The sequence below is a fragment of the Rousettus aegyptiacus genome, unplaced genomic scaffold (genome assembly GCF_014176215.1).
Source record: "Rousettus aegyptiacus isolate mRouAeg1 unplaced genomic scaffold, mRouAeg1.p scaffold_m13_p_1, whole genome shotgun sequence".
Classification (NCBI taxonomy): Eukaryota; Metazoa; Chordata; class Mammalia; order Chiroptera; family Pteropodidae; genus Rousettus; species Rousettus aegyptiacus.
The window spans coordinates 128,019,293-128,042,432 of record NW_023416284.1 but is presented as its reverse complement, the minus strand read 5'-3'; the positions used below and the strand labels follow the sequence as shown (position 1 = coordinate 128,042,432).

At 38.0% G+C, this 23,140-nt stretch overlaps 1 pseudogene; it reads right to left on the bottom strand.

Moving 5' to 3' along the window:
* Nucleotides 1-21,505: 21,505 nt before the first annotated feature.
* Nucleotides 21,506-21,624, bottom strand: LOC118606729 (annotated as a pseudogene).
* Nucleotides 21,625-23,140: the final 1,516 nt, after the last annotated feature.

Genomic DNA, 23,140 nt, shown 5'->3' with positions numbered 1-23,140 from the left:
CCATTGGAAATAACATTCCCTTTGCACGAAACCATTTTAAAGTTCTGTGCACTTTTGTAGGCACCCTTGAGGCTCAGATCCATGTCCACAGTCAGAAGCCTCCCTGCTCTGGGGAACTTTATTAAATAAATGAATTAAACTTCAGCTAACAGGACATCTCAGTTAAGAGAATATTCTGATTTCTAAATCATGCTTGTCACCTTAGGTGTCACTGTAAGTTATAGAAGTATTTGAGCATCACTGTATATAACATTTAATTGAATTCTACAGTTATTACTCTCCTGTTTCTGAACACTTTAATGTGAACGTTTTCATAGCAAAGCAGCAAAACTTTTAGTGGTTTTCTTGCCAACCTTCTGTGAGATTTGTTTAATTATACCTTTTTTTGTTTGTTTCGAATGAAGAAAACATTTTTGAATGCTTGAACTCTGTTCTATTTTGCTGTTAAAAGCCTGTTATTAAACAGGCAGTATAGTATTATTTGAGGGGTGGACAAAATAGCTAGTTTAAGTTATGGTAGATCAGGGATGGACTTACTAAGTGAGTGTGCCATCAAGGGGCAATTGCATCTATGAGAGATGAGGGAGGAAGTAAAAGGAGGTACCCTATGAAAGGCATGTTGAGAAAGATCATTGCTTATATTTCAGGTTGTGGGAATGGTCACTTGGAAGAGATTAGAGATCCAAGATTCAGAAATCCTTTAAGCATTTTGAATGTTTTTGAGGAAGTTATGATGGTTGAAGTAGAAGTACATTCTAGTTCAAATCTCTTGCTACCTCTTATTATCTATGATTAATTTCTCTGTGGCTCAGTTTTCTCACCTATAAAAATGGAATAATAATACAAGTATCATCTAGGCTGGTGGGAAGACTTTGCTGTGTTTCAAGGTACTGCCTGACAGGCTCTGCCATCACTAACATATGGCTTTCAAGTTTGTCTCATCCCAGTTAGCTGGAAGGGGAGGAGCATGGAATTTTTCATTCAGCAAGACTTAGAAGTGGCTCATACAACTTTGGCTAGAACTCATCACAGGGCCACATGCAAACTAACTGCAAGGAAGGCTGAAAAAATGGGGGTTAGCCGTGTGCTCAGGGAGGAGAAGAAGAAAACAACAAAGATTTTGGTAAAGATAGAGCAGTCTCTAGTACCAAGTATAATAACACTTAAGAGAATGTTTTTGTTACTATGACCTCTCAGCTTAATATACTCTGTATGCTTAGAAAAGATTCATGCATTTATTCACCTGTTTATTCATGCCATGCATATTTATTAGGACCTACTATGTGCCATTCATTATGCTAGGTTTGGGTAGCTAAAATGAAGATGTTGATTTTTTTTTTTTGTAGCAAAAGAGAAAAACTCCGAAATTTCAAAATGTATATGTGTTACGTTGCATCATAACCTATAATTGAAAGCAGAAGTCACGCAAAAGCCTCGTTTCTTTTGCATCAGTCTTATACATCTTCCAGATCTCTTTTCTGACTTGGCACAGTTCTGACAGAGCACATAGTAAGCATTCAAATATATCTGTTGATTAACTGTGTATTTATTTGATCAAGGAACAAGTGTGCCTGAAACCCATTAATAAATATGAGTCACTCTCTCCAACATGTTGCCTAAAAGGATTTGAATTCTAAGGGAATATTTTGCTTTTTATTAGGGATTTTGGCTAAATTCATTGACCACTTCATTTAGTGCTGTGTAGACAGGACCTTTAGTTCTTGGGGTAATAGATCTTATGGGAACAATTATGTTTTATCCAGGAAAGTAAATTTCCCTGCTCTGAATAAGATCTGATTTTCATTAGATAGGTTTGCTACAAGATTATTTAGTGAAAGTAACGTCCAGAAGCTCCAACTCAATTCAGATTTAGCTTCTTCTCATCCATCTGCACCCCTTTGGTGCCTGAGTCTGAAAGCAGGCTGGAATTCCATTTGGGAAGCTATCATTAATACAGTTTGGACCAAAAGCTTAGCTCTCTATGGAAAATGAAGGAAAGGATGCTTGAGCATGACTTTCCTCAGAAGAATAAATTAAAAACTAATATAGAATTTGACTAGAGTTGGCCAATGATTAGTCTTTGCACCATGGTTTCTCAAATAATATAATCCTTGGGTGAATCACAGAAATAAAAGAAAAAAAAGAATTAGACCAGCTCGGGGGGCAAGTTGCATGGGAAAATATGCTGAAACACCTAAAGCATATTTCATTAGCCACAGTGGAGCAAGCACTAAGTTCACTAAGCTTTGGGCTCAAGACACCTTGAAGAGGGTTTTGGGGGATGAATAGCTTTAATATTGTCCAAAGAAAACCATTATATAACACATCTGTTGGTGGTTAACAGATCTTCAACATATCTAAAAGACTGAAAATATTGTATATTTAAGGAACATAACTTTAGATACTCTGCTTTTTCATGAATTCAGCAATAGAAAGGAAAACTTATTAAAAATAGAGCTTCCAGACTTACTTATGAGAACTTTTAGAATTATTTGAAGAAAAAAATTTCATCAACCTTCATAACACATGGAGTAAACCCAACAACCTAAGGACACTGAATATCCCCTTGGTATAGGGACTATGTAAGGAGAAAAGTATGCTGAAAGTTGACGGCTCTCAACTCTATATCATGCAGTTTCTCTTCTCATGGGGAACTGGAGCTGGGAAGAAATGTATATGGATGGGGAGAGGGAATGGATGGCAACTCAGGACTTCTTCTCTGGAAAGGCTGGTTGTTAGAGCACAGAAATATCTAGAAGCTTTTTTCTTAACTGCTGGGCTGTTGCCTCCAGTTACTCTGTAAACCTAATCATGATGTTGCTTGTAGCCCAGTGGGGGTTTTGGGTATTGGAGATCCCTGGACCATATGCTGTGGTTCTCAGTGCTGTCTGCCTGTTCTAATAAAGATGCCACTATTCATTTTCAGATATTCGATTCAGTTGATTTGGTTTGGGGCCTATCCATGTGCATTTAAAATAGTCCTAAGGTGATGATTGTGCAGTCAGCATCGAAAACTAAGGAGGCTGAGACAGTTCTCTATTACCAAGGCCCCCAGGGGATAGTCACACTCTAGACAAGTTGCTTTCTTCTACAGTTACCTGCAGTTTGTCTTTTTTCAAAACTCGATTCCATTTTTCTGCCTTTATCATGAACTCTCCTATTAGTAGATATTTTTGGGATATAGAATTATTTTTTTAATACAAGATACTGACCAGGGATAGTTTGCATTTTTCAGTTGATCTATGTTGCTTGTAAAGTCCCACTGCCACTACTACAATTAGCTGGAATTAAGCACACTGGCTGTTGATTAAGGATAGGTTAATTTCTCTCTGATGCTTTGAATTATTTTATGGTTTAATTGGTTTACTGTCAGTCAGTGATATGTGAAATAGAATTTAGTGTGTATTATACACAGTGTATAAGAGTAAAATCTGACACCTAGATTTCAGTGATTCTACAGTGGAAATATCCAAACCACATCTCTAACTTTTCTCAGTATGCCCCCATTCCTTTTAGGCTGAATGGACATGCCTGCTGATATAAGATCATTTATGCAAACCATAGCTCATGAACAAAGTTGGAATGAGTTCCTCTGTAGTAATAAGTTGGCTTATGAATCTAACCCTGAATTTTTATATTAGGTTATAGTTTTAGTTTATAGTCTTATAGTCTTAATTCCCTATAGGGAAGCCACTACTTTGCTGAGGTTAGAGAAATATCCTTATGAAACCCAGTTGTAATCATCGATATTCAGTGATGGATTGGGAATCTATCATTTGCTTTGTCAAAGGGATTATTATAAGTTTTTTTTAGGGACCCAATTTAGATAGGTGTTTAAGGTGAGTCAAACTTACTCAGAAGAATATGATAGTTAATTGATTCTATTCCACAAGGAGTCGTTGTGACATATGATGAGAAACTGTAAAGCAATTTTACATAAAATAACAAATATTATAACAATATTTATCATGATTAGTGGTGAAATTCTTGTCTAGTTTCTATGCTTCTGCAGACAGCACACCTGGGAAGGCTGGGAATAGCAGAAGAAAGCCTAGATGAAGAAGGAAGGGAGTATCAGAGAGGGCCCTAGACCGGGACCTGGGGAGAAAACTCGGAGCTGGCACCGCCACTTGCTACTTCTGTGAAATGGTTTGGTTGAGCTAAATTATGCTTCAGATTTTTTCCAGTCCTGACAACCTAAGTTTTTTTTTTTTTTAATTATCATATTTAAAATTTGTTTTTGTGTGTCAGGTGATCGCCTCAGCATGCTCAGAACCAGCATTTATTTAGTATTAAGTGCTGATGGGATTTAGGGCAGCTTCTCATTTACATTATTAAGCTCACTGATGGATTTTAAAAGACTGTTGATATTTTATTTTTAATAAGAGCATACTTCTTCTAGTCTTCTCAGGATACCTTCAGATGATCTGGTTGCTGAGTGACTTAGAAGGAGGGTCGTAGGACAAGGGACTTTTAAAAGGACGAGGGACTTAGTGGGAAGTGAGGGTGTGGGGTTTCTATGAAAGGACATGGAAACATGGGTGGAAAAAGATAAAAATGAAATAGGTTTTGTTTAAAGATTTCTTTCCTTGTCTCTTTTGCAATCAAAATCTACACAGATGTCAAATATGTACCATTGTTTAGAAAAGTTTATGAAATGTGGTTGTTACTTTGAAGCTTTTCCCAACCATTTGAAAATAAAGATTACTGAGAACAAACGTCCTAGAAGTTAATCCACCTGAGTCCAAGTGCCAACTTGTGCCAGCCGTCCAAGTTGTAACACTGGACCAATGTCATGTTGGAGCTCGAAGCATGATTTCTGTATCTCCTAATCCTTTACTGGCTCTCCTGGGCCTTACCAAAGCCAGATTCAAGGAGGTCTTCAGGGATGTGGCTCCGGAACTGGCCTGAATGAGGAACCCTTTGAAGTTTCTGTGGGGTTTTTCTATTGTTTTCACTCCACGGAGGTCCAGGATGAGACCCTGGCTCCTCAGGAAGCAGCAGAAAGGAGGTCAGCTAGAAACACAGACAGGACTAGTGACCCCATCATGCAGAGCAGGTCTGGGACAGTATCATCTGAAGTTGTATGAGGGTCAAATTAATTTTCACAAAACTGGAAAATGCTGTATTATAACAAGGCAGCCTGTCCTTTGGATTTCTTTTTTAAAACCCTTTTTAAACAACTACTTTATACTCGACTCTTTTGATCTTTAGCTTGTTTTACTTTAATAAAACATTAAAGCCACTGGACACACTTATAGGTTGGGGAAGTTGGGACTAACTCAAGGAATGTCTTAATTTTTGTTTTCCACTTTTTCCTTCCTTTTTGTTCGCTGGCTGCTTCCTTGGGTCAGACCTCCTTTTCCCAGGTCCCTGGTGACTTCCGATGCTCCGAGACCTTTCACTCTCCACTCACTCCTGGGGCAGTGTGTCATACTCCTCAGCTTTTTGATTTTCTCCTTCATTCCACCTCCCACTTCCTTATTAAACTGTCAGGACAATGTACTGTTTCCTTAGAGCTTGTTAGGATAGCAGGCCAATCCTGTGTGTCAATTCAGGGTTAACGGACCACAATAGTCTAAAGCAAGGGCCTGCAAACTTCTCTTTTAAAGGGCTTGATAGTGAATATTTTAGGCTTGATGGGCCATGCATTCTCCATCACAACTACTTACTGTTGTGAGAAAGTAGCCATAGACAACACTTGAAAGAATGTGCATAGCTGTGTTCCAAAAAACCATTGTTCATGGAATGCTGAATTGTGAATTTTGTATAATTTTCACTTGCTAAAGAGTATTTCATTCTTTAAAACTTTTGAACCTCTTACAAATGTGAAAAACGTTCTTAGCTCATGAACCACACAAAAATAGATAGCAAGCTGAATTTGGCTTGGGGGGGTCCCAGTTTGCTGACCTCAGGCCAAAAGGTACGCCTTTTCAGGTAGTTTTTCCACATGTACTGGGACATTACATTTCTTTAACAAAAGAAGTAATTAACAATTTCAGGCATTGTGTGCCTGAGGGGCAGAGGAAAAGATTTCAGTAGCTCTCAATCGCTGCTCAGAGATGACTGTGCCAATCTGTATTGCTTCCTTAAGAGCAGCCCTGGAAAGAACCCCATCATTCAAGTGTATCTGGTCTGCTCCATATAAATAAGCTCCACTATTGAGTAGGTTTCACTGAATATAAATAAATCCACACTTCTCATTTAGGTTTTAGAAAACAGAGGGCTCTGATTCACAGAGTGAGTAAGTCAGTCATAGAGTTCTGCAGGTTTGTCTTTGGAAATACTGCTGCTTCTTCCCATTTCTCTGGGCCTGCTGTGTGGCTGTAACACTTGTTCAGAGTAGCCCACCTTCCTTGTTTCCTCCTTCCTTAGGGTCTGTTAACCTTGGGAGTCTGTAAGAACCTTAAAAATCCCAGTGACTTGGTAAAGGTTTGTCACAGTTCGATACAGATTGGTGGCGATAGGTTGGTGGGGTGCAAGTGGAGGAGTTGTCTCTGCTCCATTCAGTTGCTCAGGGGCCCAGGCTCCTTCCTCAAGCAGCTGTGTCATATCCAAGACTTTGGAGTGTCCTGCTGGAGTCTAGATGTCTGAACAGGAGACACTGGAGTATGTGGGGGATCCTGTTTAGGGGCTTGTCTGGAAGCCCAGCTGAGGGTATTGGCCAGGAGCATGTTGGGGGTACAATTTGATTGTCTAAAGCAAGGCTCAGCAAACTACAGCCCGTGAGTTGTATCTGCATAGTGTCTGCTATTAAAAACAAAAATTTATTGAAACATAACCATAATAAATTATTTATATATAGTTTGTGGCTATGACAACAGAGTTAAATAATGTGATATAGGCTGTATAAACTGTAAAGCCTAAAATATTTACTCTCTGACCTTTGCAGAAGAAGTTTGGTGATCTAAAGAGACCCAGAAAATCCCCATCATTAGGATTAGGTGCAGTCAGGAAAAAGCAGGATTCGCCTTTGTCACTGACATGATGGCAGTCTCGTTACTGACAGTCAGGAGTTGCTCTGGCTTTGATGACAGAGCCCTTTAAAAGTGTGCGGGTTGTGCATTCTGCCATCAAATCACCCGAATCTCCTGCAGGATGAAATTTTCTGGTAATTTGAGCATTCGTTCTTGGCAACTCCTGGCCGGAATCTTCCAACAAGCTATATGTTCCTTTTTACATTATTCCTTTGCATCCTCTAATTCCATTGCTGCAGTCATGGTTGCAGTTGGTCGAACCCGGGTGTGTTCCTCCAGCCCGAATGCTTTAGGAGGCTCCTGGAGCTGAGCTGGTTGACAGTTTTCTGTGGGTGTCATCAGACATTGTTTGAATTATTGCTGCTGCAGGAAGATCTCTCACTTGACACTTTTTCTTTTAAAGCAATATTTCAAGCTCTGGTCTTTGTTTTCTTCCTTCCTTCCTTCCTTCCTTCCTTCCTTCCTTCCTTCCTTCCTTCCTTCCTTCCTTCCTTCCTTCCTTCCTTCCTTCCTTTCTTTCTTTCTTTCTTTCTTTCTTTCTTTCTAAGTTAGTTCTAGATGATCTGTATTAGTGTCATGTGTGTGTACATGCTGTATGGATGAATTAAAAATGAAGAATAATCTAATCACTCATTTGAAATCAACATTCGGAATTCTCTTGTTTTTTCCCTCATTTTCTTCTTCTGTGAAGCAGCACTTTAATCAAGTAAGCATTCACAGAAAAATCCACACTGAAAGTTCACATTTAAAAAGCCCGAGTGTAGGATACCCAAGAGCCACTTTTCAAACTTCCTTCCCTATCCCTCTCTTTGTTTCTCTCTCCCTCTTTCTCTTTCTGCAACAACAGGGAGGGCTCATGGTCACACCAATGGTCTGGAAACCTGAGAAGGATGCTTTAGATTACAAGTGCTGTGTTCCATTATATCTCAGGCCCCTTGGTTGACATTTTGTCTAAAAGCATGTGGAAGAGGATCTTTGCTTAACCTCTGCTTTATCATCTCATCATTCAATACCAAGGAATAAACAGAAACCTAAAGATTTTACTCCCCAAGGAAGCCAGAGACTTGAAGTCATCCAGAACTGATGCTTTCTTCCTTCTTTTAGACTCCACATCAACACAAAATTATGTGCTCTTCTTTGTTTTGTTATTATTATTATTTTGTAAATTCTGTTTTTTTTTTTTTAAATGTTATTCTTTTGATTTATGTTAATCTGAAACAGGCTGTTAGTCCAAAATAGTAGAAACATTTACCAATTTGATTCCTTAACATTTGTAAATATTTAGCCGAAGCCAGAATTGTAGAGGTGATAATGAAATGACAATGTGTGTTAGGTAAGCCCCCTCACCTTACCTTAGCCCATGAAGTCAAGTCAGGTCAACATTGGCACTTGCTATAACTATACTATTATCCCTCCATGCATTGGCTTCTGTTAACCATATTGGAAAGAGCAGAGAGAGTTCATTAAAAAAGGGAAGTTGCGGAGTGAGGGGTGTAGGACTTCACAATTCTGGGACATGGGTTTGGGGAAACACATTCTCTCTTACAAGACACATGTGTACCTTCTCTTCTTAACAGACTGTGAGAGCCGCTGGAAAGTTCTTATAGGCAAACACAGCTACTTGTATGCTCACAATTAGGGAAGTGCCCTCCTTTGCCTGCAGTGGTTTCCATCTTCCCTCCCATATGAAGCCAACTTGACCAGCTGAATCAGTTTGGACCATCAATGGGATGGGTAACCAATGATATATTCAAATTACCTTGACATTCACCCTCTGGGGTGCTATTTGTACATTGATCCAGTTGAGACAGACTAATTAGTGCCCTAGTGTAGTAAGAAAGTGATGTCTCTTTCCACATACCAAACACGTTACATGAAGTGCTTCTCCTTGGAGAAATTGGCTTCATCCTTGGTATCTCTTTCAAGGAAGTATAAATGAGAACTCGGTCAGTTCTGAGTATAATGTTTTGCATATAAGAAAACAGGGCAGAGAGATGGATGGCAAATGCCTTGCTTGAGTTCTCTAGGCAGGCCTTTAACAGCCTATGATTCACAGCATTCCTTTCTATTTTTCACTTCCCCACTCTTTTTTCTCCTTCCTTCCGGGATTGCATTTTCTTCATTTACACTCTGGGCCAGCATCTATGACAAATCCATGGTCTTCAACTCTAGCTACTATAGCCCCTGGTTTTTCCTTTTTCCTTACGCAAAATCTTCTCTGCTAAATTATCCTATGTGTATTAGGAGAACACATTTTTCCAGCAGTGTTAATTCATTTCTCTTAGGCAGAGGCTCACTCTTTCGGGGACCGGGTGTTTGCTGGCATTAAGGTTTGAGAGAAAAGAGTGAAACTACTTTGTGTGATGCAAAAAAAAAAAAAAAAGTTTGTGGACTGCTGAGAAGTTATGGAGGAAGGCTGCGGGATAGTGGCATGCTCCACAGGACAGGATGGGACACTCCCTTTGATCATGATGTTACTAAGCTCACACACCCTTCTGCAAGAATAGATTTCTTTGTGTAAGTGGGAAAAGAGGTTGAGTTTTTGTCTGAATTAGTGTGGAGTGAAATGGAGACAGTTTGCTTAACACTGAAGGCAGAATTGGAAGAGATCTCATGAAAACATGCCCTAAGAAATGTCGGAAACCACAGTAGGGTCTGGACTGTCACTGACCATGGAATTGAGGGCTCAGGTCAAGTGTATATAGGTTCTTGAGGGTTGGGAAAGCCTCAGATGACATCTAGGGTACACAGGTCAATTTGTTCAAAGCAAGGAAGCTTTGGTAAATATTGAACAATATGTGAATGAGCCCTTATAGTCCTCCAAAAGAGAGGCTTGAACTTGATAAGAAGAGGGACTAGAAATTCCCAATTATTTCTTTCTTGGAGCTTAAGTTAGAACATGTTTGAGTGCAGTCAGCAGAGAGGGACATATCTGATCATTGTGTCCTACAAATAGGGTGCGGGGAACAAGGTCAGAGTAGCTAGTGGACACTTGGATAACTGGACCATAACCCTCTGTGTGCCTGTTTTTCTTTTTCTCTCTCCTTTCTCTCTCTCACAAGAAGGCAGCCTAGCACAGAGGAAGCAGAGTGGGTTGTGAAGTCATGATGCCATCCGGGCTGGCATTTTTCCTGATTCCCAACCCCCACCAAGGCTGAAATACTTTGACCAAGTATTAAAACCTTCTGTACATCAATTAGGAATAAGGTTTAAAACAAATAGTCATTTCTTTCTTTCTTTCTTTCTTTCTTTCTTTCTTTCTTTCTTTCTTTCTTTCTTTCTTTCTTTCTTTCTTTCTTTCTTTCTTTCTTTCTTTTTTTAGGCAAGGCAACCTCACAGATTGCAAGGACCTTGTCAGCTTACATTCCTTTATCTTTAATTAATTATTTATTTACTTATTCATTCATTCATTCATTTTTTACGCCTACAGCATAAAACAAATAGTCTTGAAGGAAGTTTTGCCTTGACTTGAAATCGCACTATGGGTCAAGGCCAGGGTCAGGACCTGGGTTATGGAGTAGGTAGGAAGTAGAAGATGAGGAGGGCTGGAATGTGGGAGAAAGGTGACAGTTATGGAGTGGCCACAGTTTTAGAAGCTTTTACATTTTAAAATTTAATTTTATTTTACATTAGTTACAGGTATACAGCACAATGGTTAGACATTTATAAAATTTACGAAACGATCTCCCGATTACCCTAGTATCTGCCTGGCACTATACACAGCCATTACAATACTGTTGACTATATTCCCTGTGCTGTACTCCATATCCCCGAGACTGTTTTGTAACTACTAATTTGTACTTCTCAATCCCTTCATCTTTTTCACCCAGCCCCCCAGGCCCCCTCCCATCTAGCCATCACCAGTTTGTCCTCTGTATCTATGAGTCTGACACTTGCACATTTTAATCCTTGCAGCAAGTGCCTTGAGGATGGCATCATCTCCTTTAGTCAACAAATGGAAAGAACAACTCTTTCTGTACAAATAAGGAAACCAAGGCACAGAGAGAGCAAATGGCTTATTCAAATTTTCATAGCTAGTAGCCAGCCAGGATTCAGATGTTCGATACCCAGTGAGGGAAGATGAGCTGAGGGAAGAAAAAGTGTGTAAAAGGGAACACAATGTGCTGAAGAACACATTTTTCTGATTTCATGAGCTGCCTTGGGCTGACTATGATGGTTGTTGGGACAGGGGGAGAAGAAGGGGAGGATTAAGTGAACCAGGGAAGGAAATAGATTGGATTGGGGAAGGGCTGCACCTGAGTGAGGAGAGAGAGAAAAAAGGAGCAAAGAAAGAGAAGTGAGGAGAAATGAGAGCTCAGCTTTGCAACAGCAGGTATTTGTATCCATCTGCAGTGAAGTTCCTTTTGTGCTCTATCTGAATGAAATCAGTTCAATAGGACGTCATAATTGAAATTTGATCAAAATATTGTGCATGGTCTGGAATTGGTTTTAAAAAATCAAAACAGTCTCAGAGAGATTTTTTATTTTTCTGACTTTAAAAAAGTTGCAGATAAATGTGCTTCTGATCAGAGGGGAAGCAAGGAGAGGGCACTGGGCCAAACATATGTAGGCAGGTGCTGTACAACTTCTCCACACAGCTCTGCCAAAGCACCCCGCGGGTGACCTCGGCATTTAATGGAAAATGTGTGTCTCTCTGTGCACACATCAGGAGGTGGATGAGACCTCCCAGCTGATCTGGATTTGATATCAAGACGATATTTGAGCACATCACTGCAAAGGTGTCGGAACAGGCGATTCCCTCTTCATGTCTCGTTGTGCTCTGTGCCTCCAACCAAACGCACTCGGATGTCCTGACTGTAGCTCATCCAGCAGTAACGGATGGAAGCCTTTTTATCTTCTAGAATAATGAGGCTGCTGAGCACCAATGTTGGCGCATTTTGAAAAAAAATAACAGAAAGTACATCTGTTTCCTGGCCCACTCCCCTATCCTTAGAATGAGCATGATTTTCAGCTTTGCCTCTTGATTTTCTATGGTGAGCAAATACAAGGTCAGAGAAATGAAGCATAATGAGATGAAATGCATCTATGCCATTTCAGAACAGGTCAGGTCGAGGGTCCCAGCTTCGGGCCAAAGTGGGTGTATTAGATTAGTAAAAAATTACCGTAAATTAGGTGGCTTAAAATAACAAAAATTTTATTCTCTTACAATTCTGGAGGCGAGAAGTTCAAAATCAGTGTCAGTAGCCACACTCCATCTGAGATGTTGGGTAGAATTCTTCCTTGGTTCTTCTTAGCTACTGGTGGTGGTCATCAGTCCTTGGCATTACTCGACTTGCTGCTGCTCCATTGCTCCAGGCTCTGCCTCTGCCATCATGTGGTATTCTCTGTGTGTCTCTCTATTCACTGTTTTTTTTTTTTTCCTCTTCTTATAAGGATGCCAGTCATATTGGACTAGAGCCCACCCACCCAATGACCTCACTTTTAATACCAGACCTGAGAGAATGAGGGTTCAGTTGAGGAGTTGGAGGCTAGGAAAGAGACCGTTAACCACTCGTCTGGGTCCAACCCCAACTGAGTGCTGGGGAATAGAGGCTGGAGGGATGGTGCTGAGAAGGAGTCTCAGGAAAGAGCACAATAGAACCAAAGATACACTATGTCTATTTCTGAAGGGTCTAGAAACAACTTTTCTTATTCATGGAGGGAATCGCTGGTAGAGGAGTTAAGAACCATTTAGTTTCTCTTCATCCTTCTCCAGGCACCAGGCTGGCTGGCATCCTGAAAGTGATTAGGTTCCAAATATGACATTGACAGCAGAGATGCCATTCTGGTAGTACTATTCTAGGGACTCTATTCCTGTGGCTCTGGAAGAATGGAAAGAGCTTAGTTCCCAGAGTGTCTTAATGAGGGTCAGAGAAATTTACACTAGATTTTCAAAGTCCCCCTGCAGAAGCTCATTCTCCAGATCATTTTTTAATAGTTTTTTTTTTTTTTTTTTGCCAGGCTTTTATTTGCCCCAATTGCTAGTGCAGTCTTAGTCAGATGGAATGTTAAATAATCAAATCTGATTATTTTCATTAATGCCTGGGGGATGAAGATTTTCCTGTGGACCTGAGCTCTGAATTCGTCAAATGTACAGCACCCAATGCATGCTGCTATTCCAGGGAGCTGTGAGTCAGGTCAAACTGTGACCATGGTTAGGGCTTTTTTGAGGAGCTCCAAAGCCTGTCAGCTCTTCTGGTGGCTGCAAGGCTGGTGGCTTTTGCAGCTACTGCTGTGGAGTTAGGAAGTAAGCCAAAGTAAAATGTCACAGTCCCTTGTCTTCTTACCAAGATGTAGTAGTTCTTCTTTAAAAACTCTCTTCAGATGGTTGCAAACTTTTGGTTATTTTACAGAGTTCTAAAAATATTGATTTTGATAATTTTGCTAGTATTTCCCTGGCTTTTATGGAAGATTGGATTTCTGGAGTCCCTGACCCTGCTATTCCAGAAGTCTTGCCTCCCCATGCCCGACCCCTGAGTAGTTAATTTTATTTTATTACTCAGTCGTTTCACTCTTCATGGGCAAAATGACCAGGAAGCATCATTTTTCAACCCAATAAGTTATGATTAGAATTCGCATGTGGACAAATACTCTATTTGCACTAAAATAATTATAAGTCCATGGAAGAAAAAAAAATTATATCCCTAGTATTTCTCCTTGGGCTCAGAGGTCTTTTGTTTCCTGCATCTAAAAATATACGAGTGGTAAACATTCTAAACACTCTGGATACCACTCAGCAATATCAAGTTAAATAGAAATAATTTAAAACAAACACAGGTAGGAGGGAATCTAACATTTATTGAGCATTTTGTACACGTCATTTCATTAGAAAAATATTATCTGAGGTGTCTAGTGCATAGTATTCGAGCATGAACATGTTCTGAGGCTGCTTTAAGATACTATCTCCCCCTCAGTGTAATTCTTGCTTATTTCTATGTGTAACAGAATGTTGCATGCATACACATGACAAGTAATACATATTGAATGAATATGTTAATAAATATATGCATTTAAGTTTTGCTCATTTTTGCTTTTGTAGATGCTGATAAATTTGCTTTTGATCCCCTTTCTTTATCAAATCCTAAGTTATTCGTATATTTCTTTTTATTTCATAAATATTGCTGGTATAGCCTCATCCCTGTGCACAACACATGTTCAGAAATTTGTTGACTTACTGACTGTCCACTTTGAAACCTACACTAAGGCTGGGATATGCCATGGCTATTCGCTTGGAAAAAAATCATCTTATTCATTAAAAATGAACTTTTTATAATTCCTGTCTATATAAATTGGCTTTGTATTATACGCTGAGGCATCAGTGCCTGAAATACATAAAAAATGAAGCAAGATGAAGGAAAGATGTTTGTTCTTCTTTCCTATTTATAGTAAACAAAATTGTATGTCAAAAGGTAAGAATATGTTGTTACCTGGAGGGAGGAAAATCTTTAGTAGATCAAACACTACCTTCCCTCTCTTTTTCTCATGCCCTTGACTTTGCCTCCATTCCATTTCACCCTAGCATGTCGAAGTTATACGTCACGCTGAGACTACACAAGACAGGCAAGGGAGATGGGTGGGAAACTAAAGAGGGTTGAGAGCACAAAATATTGAGGCAGATTGGTGCCTAAATGAGGCAGAGAGGGCAGAGAATTCTTGGGTTATTTACTTTCTCAAATATTCCCGAAGTGTGTGATAGTCTTTGCTATTTTAGCAGCATAAGTTAACTTCGAAGAAAGTGCATAGTATTCTCCATCTTAACAAACAAGGTAAGGTAATGTCTAGTTACATGAATATATATAAAAAAAGGTAACTTATTTAGCAGAAGGGATACCTAACTGGGTTTGTCTGACTTCACACATGCACAAAGTAAATTGGAGAACTGAGTCAAGAATGAGATCCTCTTTTTTTTTTTTTCCCCACTAATCGCTTGATGTTTCCCATTATATTTTCTGAATCATCTTGCTAGGCACAGCAAAAACAGTGTATATCACCATCATTGTTCATTATTTACTAAACTTGGTGTTTGTGCTATGTGACGGAAACTTTAACATGAAAGTTGGTGTTTTATGGAATAAAGCATGTAAGTCTAATGGATTGAAACATCAAATAGACTAACATTAATATTAAAACTTTTCTTCTGTGTTTGTTCAATATCTTCCAATCCAATATCTTTCGAATTTCAATTAGTGAGTGTAGAATGTAGGAGCTATACGTGAAGAAAAGGCAACTTTATAGACAACTCAAGAGACCTCAGGTAGAGTGAAAGATTTTGTTTGCACCACCTGAAGCCCATGGAAGCTGAAACTCATACTTAGGGTCTAGAGTAGCTTTTTGTGTTATGTAGATAGTGTGATAAACATGAAAACGTAAATGACCTGAAAACAATGTTACTTTTCTGTCCTGACAAAATCATAGGTTTGACTATTTGTAATTTAGTCTTATGACCTCTGCTAACCCTTGTCATTGTGTTAGTCTTTTCTCTTTGCCCCCTGAGCATTTTCTGTAATATCGCTTACCACACTTTAGGGCACCTTATCCACTTCATGATCCTCTCCCCACTATATTTTTAGCCTCCCTAAAGCAGGGCCTGGGTCTTAGCCAGCCAGCTCTTAACACAGAGCCAGGCCTCAGGAAGTGCTTGATGAATGTTTAGTGAGTGAAGTTGAGTGGTGACCGCCCACACATAAATAAATCCTCTTCCCTCTCTCTTTTTTGGTTTTCTGTTCTTCAGCGCTTCTGCCTTGCTGCCTGCTTGCCCTACAATGCCTGTTGTTTTTAATTATTCCATCAAAATAACTGTTTGCAATCATCACTTTCCTGGCTGATCCTTGCCTATTGTTTTCATTCCCATTGAAATGTCGAAATTAGAGCTAGAGAGGACTTAGAAGTTTCTAGATATTTCTCATTTTGCTTAATCACTAATTAGGATCTTCTCCTTTGGACTTTAATGTTTATTGGAACCATAATCCCATTGTACTTTCTGTCCAATCAGAAACAAATATAGTATATGACTAAACCCTATCTAAAAAATTCCCTGGGAAAGAGTATGTAGATTTTAATGCCTTATTATAGAGGCCACAGGGCACAGATAGTAAGTAGCTACTTTAGGCTATAAAGCCAATTCATAGCAAAGCCCATAAAACCAGTAGACTTTCCAATTCCCAGGTTACCGTCTGGGACCTTAAATATCCCCCTAATTATCCTTAGACAGCTGAAATAAAACAAGGAAGGAAGGAAGGAAGGAAGGAAGGAAGGAAGGAAGGAAGGAAGGAAGGAAGGAAGAGAAAGAAAGAAGAAAGAAAGAAGAAAGAAAGAGAAAGAGAGAAACAAAAAGAAATCCAATTAGACCTTGTAGTATCTTGATTTTCCAAAGCAATATTAATTTTGTCCTCTTATAAGATGTCTACCAAACCTGAGGCTTGGTAAAGCAGAGGAAAAAAATCTTATTGTGATGCTTCTTGAGATTGATAAATTGTGACACTTCAGTTTTAGAGAGACCTGGAACTTTTGCTTCTGGAATCATATGCTTCACACCATAATGTCTTACAACCATATTTTTATTTCTGTAAACATTAAGTCATTATTTGTGACATTATTAAAATAGCACAATGCTACTTTATATTTTGTAGCTGAGTTAGAAAAAAATGTTACTAGTTGACTACCAGTTTCCAATTTTTTCATTCTTAAAAGAAGCCTTAGCTATTAATTCTTATTTTTATGCTGCTACCTGGATGAAATATTTTAATAGCCAACTTTGCATTTAAATAGCTTTTTTCAGAAATGAATTTATTCACTTGACTCTCTATAGACAGTCAAATTACATAGTATAATAAAGTAGTTTTCCTTACATTTAGGAAAAAAGTGTCAGTTTTGACCGCATAGATCTTTAACCATCAAGTCGTTTGGGAATTTGCAATGTCACATACATTTCAGCAAGGCGTGCAAACAGTCTCTCAGGATTTTAAACACTCCTGGTTATGAAAACAAATTTTCATCTTTATTTTTCCAAGCTGTCTCCTTACATATAGCACTTCAGAAAACTCACCATTACTGTTTTACTGCCTGATTGCTTAAGAGTTAATTGGTTCAGCACCTGGGCAGGAAGCTATTTTGGCAGAAACTCTGTTTTCTTCAAGTTCTAACCATAAAATTCTGGATAGCGAATTGTAATCAGGCACTCCGTTTTTACTACAGAGCACACAAGAATACTAATGTGTTAGCTGAAAGAATTGCAGAACACTCATTTGGAATATGGAAATAGTTTCTTGGTTATAACTTGGCATTAAAGGAACACATTTCTTACTGGGATTTGGGTCTAAATTTTCTATACTTATTTTAAAACACATCAGTTAATCTTCCATATTTTCTTCTTACCACAAGTTCTCCCTGAATGTATTTTTTCATACCATTAGATAAGAGAGGAACTTGATGCCTTAAGCTTTGTCTCTAATTTTCCTAACTTGTTAAATTGGAAATGGGAGGGTGAGAAAATTGATCAGTATATTTTAAATAAGGCCACCCCTGACAGGTTTCATACCTATGTTCTCAGCATTTTAAGTCTGTCACATCTTTTATACAATCTCTGCATTATTTTATGATAATAAATTTGTAAGGTGATAGTGTTCACAGTACGCTTCTCCCTATCCCCAATCTGGCGAAGAGAAGTCTAATTGTTAGCCTAATAATTTGTGTGGGAGGAGCCTCAGGGGTGCAGGAAGGGGATAGGAGAGGCATGGAGATTTAGTAAGTGTTATTGAGGACTATGAATTGAGATCCTCATTACAGATTTCTAGAAATATAGCAAAAAATGGAATTCCTTTTAAATTACTTTTGGCTCTTGAACTGTGTTTCTTGAATGCGTTACAGCTCCAAGATTGAACCATGTGGGGCCAGGTTTCATTAGGCTTACATGTTTGTTTTAACAAAAGACAACCTCTTACATGTACTTAGCTTTCCCATAATTCTTTGTCCACGTAAGTCCTTCTACTCTTGTTCATATAGAGCAGTGGCAGTTTGCACTGTAAGAATTCTGCAGAGCTCTTTGTGTTTATCTTAGATCCAGCAGAAGCACATGTCTTCCTAGTTTATTTAAAAGAATATTACTCTTACCTTTGAATTCTCTGTATGCTTCTTTCTAATCTCATTGCCTTCTCTTTTCTTTCATGGGTGAGCATGATTGTAAACTGTGTTTTTCAGTCTTTGCTTTTCTTTGTAGTTTTACCACATTTTGTGTTTCCAAACAATATATTTAATTTTACACATTTTAGAACTTTATATAAGTAAATCATACTGAATATGTCCTTCTGTGATGTGTTTTTCTACTCAACATTATATTCTTATGATGTATGAACTGTTTCTCGTAGCTGAAATTCATCCACCTTCACTAATGTATAATATTTCTCTATATGAATATACTAAAACATATTTATTATCATTTCTACTATTTATGAGTTTTCATGTAAAAGAGTATATAGGAGGTCAATATTCCGACACCTTGCATGACTAAAAAAAAATCTTTATTTACTCTTAGCATGATTGGTATTTGACTGGGTATAGAATTTTAGGTTGGAAATAATTTGTTCTCGGAATTTTGACAGCATTGCCATAATCTCTTTAACTTCTAGTGATGCTATAAAGAATTCTGATACCATGCAGTTTCTTTGTCCTTTGTAGAAAACCTATATTAACTGTTGAAAAGCTTTAGGATAATATCTTTGGTAAAAAGGTTCTGAAATTTCACAATGATGTGTTTGGATGGGTTTATTTTCATCCATTGTGATGCACATCTTTTAGTTTCAGGAAACTTTCTTGAATGGTTCCATCACTGATTCCTTCCCTTCTGTTTTTTCCTTCTGACATGCCTATCATTTGGATGTAGGATTTTCTAGGATAGTCTTCAAATTGCTTTCACTTAATCTTTGCTATTTTTAAATCTTTTAATATTTTCTATATACTTTTTGTAAGATTTTTCTTGAAATTTTCTACAAATCTTTTATTGAGTTTGTCACTTATACTACTATGTTGTTAATTTCCAAGATTTCTTTTCTTTTTCTCTGAATGTTTCTTTTTAAATACAGTGCCTTGTTCTTGTGTCATACTTCTCATATCTTTTTTTTAAAATCTTTTTGACAATAATTATAATCAGATTTTTCCTTTTCTCTACATAATCTTTATTTCCTCCTAGTTGCTTCTGTCCTGTTTGTTTTGGGCCCTTACTTTAAAGCTGGAGGCCTCTCCCAGATGTTGGTTGATTTGTGTCTGCCTAGTCATATATACGATAAGAATAAGGCCCTGAAAGTCCGACTGGAAACTTTGTGCTCATGAGTGGGACTCACTGACAGACTTTACTGCAGGATGACTGTGTTGTTTCTTTGGGGACTCTGATGTCATATCTTTAGGTCTTCTTCTCTTGAGATGGTTAGATTCACCAGGGAAGACTATTCTAGTCTCCAGTCTAGATAGAGACTATATACCTGCATCCTGGGAGGCAGTACAGAAAGAGAATGAGAATTTCAGTATTCAGTGTGTACATTTGTTAAATCTCCTTGTTTTTTATTTTTTTATTCAGTATTATCTGCTCTTAACTGTGCCTAGTGTTTCTCTGTTCAGAATTTCTCTTTTACCTTCTCCAGATAATAAAATTGCTGCCTACTGTAGATGTGAAGGAGAAGATAGGAACTAATCACCTTTTACATGGGCATTCAGCCAATCCTCCAGTTTTTGTTCCCACTCCCTTGTCATTTTCCAGTTGTATCTGGTGTCCCCATTTCTTGAGTTTTTTGGGTGTTCTACAGTGCAAATTGGATTGAGTCATGGATTTCTCATCTGGCTTATACCTTTCCCAGGTCAATCACCTATCATGCATCTGTTTTCTAATTTACAGGTTTTTGTTGGTCTTACCTGACATCTTGCCTTCCCCCTCTTCTTCCTCCTCCTCTTTCTCCTTCTCCTTTTTCTCCCTCCTCCTCTTCTTTCCTTTCTTCTCTTTTTTCTCTTTCTAGATTAAAAGACAAAATAATCATTGAAAAAGAGGTTTCATGGAAGGGAGGGTAATGGGTATTTGATTACACTAGACTTAAGAGCATATAATCGCATATTGCTTTAGAGTTCTGGATTTAGAAGGTCGAATGGTGATAATATAGTAATTGGTGATTTTGTTTTTGTTTTTGTTTTTTACTTTTGATAATACTGATTAGAAAAGTCAAAAAGAAGGGTGAGGAATAAATAAACCCACAGTTAACTCGAATCTAACAAATAAGCAAAAACCAAAATTTATTGTTTTAAGCAATTTTTTTTTTTAAAACATAAACAGAAAAACAAATGAAATGAAGATTCTATCTTAGGCATTTCGCACAAAGAATTGTATCCATTTTTCAGTTTTCAAATTCTAAAGAAAGAATTTAGAGGAGGAAATTGTCCCAAGAGTCAAAGGAACAAAACCTGCAGAATTTCAATTGAGGAGCGAAGTGGGTGGAAGTAGAGTAAACGCTGTAGTTGAAAAGCAGTTCTGGATAAAAGAATAAGAAAATTCTCTAGGGATCAAATCAGCTCTGGGCCAAGTTTTAATCTCTATTCTTTTCCAAGTTGAGAAGTTCCCTGTTGCACATGTGCGTTAGATGTCAGAATTGAAATACTTTCTTTGCCTGCCAAATTGCTGCCTGCTTGATTTTAATGATCAAGCTATAGCGAAGCTTCAGTTATAGTGGTTTTAAAAGAAAAAATGGAAAACCAGTAAGGAGATTTGCTAAGCAACAAGGGAGTCAGGAAGGGAAAGTTATTTTAACCTAACAGTCGATAGAAAACAAACCATATACCTCAGTTTTTGGCTAGTTTACAGCTGGTGAAAGGATCTGGAATATTGTTGAAACAATGGGAGGTGATGTGCTGGGAAGCCTATGAAGTGAGTGAAGTACTCAAGGAACTTGGGGTCTTTCTCATGAATATGCTTTTCTCTGGTTCCTGCCAGGGGTGAAGATGTGGCCTTTACTTTTAGTTCACTAGGTATCTGTGCCACCTTGCCGAACCCGGTGACAATACTGTCCCTGAGGTATCCCAGGCTGTCCAAACATGATGCAAGAATGGAAAGATCTCAGCAATTCAGAATTTAGTACTTTGAATGGGAAATGGGGTTCGGAATCTCTTGAACTGGTGCCTTGTACTGTTACCTAACTCTATAACCTTCTATGGTTTTAGCCGTGCTTTTTTATCAAGATTACCAGAAGCTTGAGGCATAAGTCATTCTTATCATCCATTCACACAATTGTTTATTGCGACTATATGATATTGTAGTCCCTTTGCTAGTGGAAGAATTTCATGATGACTAGTATAGTCGAAGAGCTTAGACTATAATTTTTGTGTTTTATTACTTATAAATGTGTTTTTGTATATATTAACTATTAACTTAACCTTTAATAACAGTTATTTTTATTTTTAATTTATTTTATTTTTTTTAGACAAGGCAACCCTTGGTTGACCTCACAGATTGCAAGGACCTTGTCTGCTTATAATCTCTTATTTTTTATTTTTTACAGCTACAGCACCTGGTCTTCCTAGGTGGTCTCCCGTCCAAGTACTAACCAGGCCCAACCCTGCTTAGCTTCTAAGATCAGATGGGATCGGGCTTGTTCAGGGTGACATGGGCGTAGACTATAACAATTATGATACACTGTTGATCCTCATTATTTATAGAGTCTATATTTGCTAATTTGTCTACTCAAAAACTTTTATTTGTACCCCCAAATCAACAATTGTGGTGTTTTCATAGACATTTGTATGTTCAGTGCTCATCATGCTCATTTCCAGCTGAGGTCAAACAAGGTGACTCCACCTTCTTATTTAGCTTTCATGTTGTCAAATAGTATTCTTTTTGAAGTCTATTTAGTGCCATCATTTTTTTTTTTTTTGCATTTTTTGTGTTTTTTTTTTGTTGGTGATTTTGCTTTTTAAAATGGCTCCCAAGTATACTGTTGAAGTGCTGTCTAATCTTCCTAAATGTGAGAAGGTTGTGATGTGCCTTATGGAAAAAACACATATTAGATAAGATTTATTCAATTGTGAGTTATAGCACTGTTGGCTATGAGTTTAATGTTCATGAATCAACAATGTATATTAAATAAGGAGTCTTTAAGCAAAAACACACTTAAACCAAGGTATGTAGCAATAGGTTGACAAAGATTTGTTGGAACCTAACCCTATATTTCCAGAGATTTGTTGGAACCTAACCCTATATTTCCCTTAGGAACAATAATTTAGTATTTGCTAATCAATTGTTCATGGTGATTATACAGAACATAATTACCACAAATAACGAGAATGTTATACCAGGCCATGATAGAAGAAAGCCTGTTCTTTACCAGAACACTGATGATTTCTGAAAGGCCAGATTCCACGGTGTTTGCCACGAAGTTCAAAACTGCAGTACTAAGATCCTTAGTCTGGTGTCTGAAATGCCAAGGAGAGAAACTTTATTTGGGCATAGGAAAATAGATTCATGAACCCAGAGGAACTGTTTCCATAATGTTTCCTTCTAAATGAGCACACACCACAAGTGGGTCAGTATGGTGTAAAATTCTCCTAGAAAAAAGTATTGCCTTGTGTTTCTTACATATTGAGAATAATACAAGGGAATTACTAGAATAAGAGATTTTTCCTTTAGAAATGTGACTATTGAGGTTGACATGAAGTGACAACCAGGCCCTTCTACAATGTGTCTGGACGGCCTCAAGCTCTGTTGTGATTCTTATGTGGGTTACTGTGCTTGCACTGAGGTGTCCATCATTTATACACAAGTCACCACAATGTTTCCTTATTGTGTGGAAGTCACCCTCAGTGGGTCTGCTCTTTAAGATTTTCCAACATATTGCAACTTTTAAATATATTTGGGAAAAATCTTTGAATATAAAAGACCTGTATTGAGAGGTAATAAAAAGTGCATATAACTGCATTTTCACAAAATCATCTTCAGTTAGGATCCATAATGGAGAAAGAGGGCTTATGTTAAATATAACATGCTTTATATTAGCTGTAGCTGGTTACTATGGCAAGTAATATCTTTTGGCTTTGGCTTGGTTCACTAAAGTATATTTATGAAAGCTTTATTTTTGATGTGTCTATATGTGGGAAGAGGTACGAGGTAGTGATGTACTCCGTTGTCTTCTTTGGCT